At 35.0% G+C, this 1,672-nt stretch overlaps 1 protein-coding gene across 1 annotated transcript in view; it reads left to right on the top strand.

Annotated features, from left to right (window-relative positions):
- Znf396 (zinc finger protein 396) overlaps positions 1–1,672 on the top strand; it is a 22,829-nt gene that overhangs the window by 7,800 nt on the left and 13,357 nt on the right. The gene's annotated exons all lie outside the window — the stretch shown is intronic.

Here is a 1,672-nt window from a genome sequence, read left to right as displayed (position 1 = left end):
CATATAAGAAATACATTTAACTCAAAAGGAAATTCATAGACTGAAAGTCAAAGGATGGAAAACAATACTCCATGAAACAGGAACTCAAAAAAAAAAAAAAAAGCAGGAGTAGCAATTCTATTTTCACTTTGCAGACAAAGTGAATCTCAAGCCAAGAATGATTAAAAGAGACAAAGAAAGATCATTACATCCTTGTAAAGGAAACAATCCAAGAGGAAGAGATAACAATCATAAATACATATGCGACAAATACCAGCGCACCCAACTATATAAATATTAACAGACATGAAAAATCAAATAAGCACTAATACAATTGTATTGTTGGATCTAAATAACTTACTATCACAAAATGACAGATAAACTAGACAAAAAATCAACAATAAAATATTAGAACTGAATAAAACTTTTGAACAAGTGGATGTAATAAGATGTTTTACAGACTGCTCCACTTTACATTATCAGAATATATATTCTTCAGGCTGGGGAGATAGCTCAGTAGAATAAGTGCTTGCCTGGCAAGCACAGGGTCCTGAGTTCAATCCCTGATTCTGCCAAAACAAACCAACAAAAGAAGAATATACATTCTTCTCAGCTGCAAATAGGATGTTCTCAAAATGGCTAGGAATCAATCTAACAAAGGATGTAAAAGACCTCTACATTGAAAAATACAGTACTCTGAAAAAGGAGATTGAAGAAGGTGTCAGGTAATGGAAAGATACTCCTTGCTCTTGGGTAGGAAGAAAGTGGCTATACTTCTTAAACTGCTAGACAGATTTAATGTAGTTCCAGTCAAAATTCCCATATCATGTTGTGTGTCTGACTTATTTCACTTAAAATTATGTCCTCAAAGTGCATCCATTTACCTAAAAATGTCTCAAAGTTATCCTTTTAAGATATCCTTTTTATATAAAAACCATATTTTTTTAATATCCATTCATCCATTGATGGGCATCTGGGCTGTTTCCAAGATTTAGCTATTAGAATTGTGCTGCTATAAACATGGGTGTGCATATATCTCTGTGGCATGGTGCTTTTAACTCTTTTGGAAGATACCTAGAAGGGGAATAGCTGTGTCAAATAGACCCTCTAGTCTTAGTTATTTGGGGGAATTTCCATGCTAATTTTCATATTGGTTGTGCCAATTTACATCCCTACCAGCAATGAAGAAGGATTCCTTTTTCTCCAAATCCTTGCCAGCATTTGTTCCTGGTTGAGTTCTTGATGAAAGCCTTTCTTTCTGAAATAAGATGGAATCTCAGTGTTGTTTTTAATTTGCATTTTTTGAAGAACCAGTGATGTTGAGCAGTTTTTTCATGTATTTATTTGCTGATTGTACTTATGCATGTGAAAAATGTATATTCATCTCAGATGCCTATTTTTTGGATTGGGTTTTTAAATATGGAGGATCTCTGAGAATCTCCAGAAGATTTTTAAACCTAGCAGTTAATTGGAAAGATTCTCTCCCTGACTAACTATATATACTGATACCTGTGAACTAAGCAACTGCACTGCAGATGGTAATCTGTAATAGTAGTTTCATGCTTGGAATGCCTGTCATTCTGGTCTTCTGAATATGGGCAGCTTGTCATGACATGCCAGTTGCTGCTGTGCTGTCTCTCGGGTAGATGAATGTTCAAAAAGAAGGGGGTGGTGAATGAAAGCAAGAGACAGG

This window comes from Octodon degus, unplaced genomic scaffold (genome assembly GCF_000260255.1).
Source record: "Octodon degus isolate 3935 unplaced genomic scaffold, OctDeg1.0 scaffold00003, whole genome shotgun sequence".
In the NCBI taxonomy this organism is placed as follows: Eukaryota; Metazoa; Chordata; class Mammalia; order Rodentia; family Octodontidae; genus Octodon; species Octodon degus.
The sequence above is the reverse complement of the archived record's forward strand: the minus strand, read 5'-3'. Positions and strand labels throughout refer to the sequence as shown.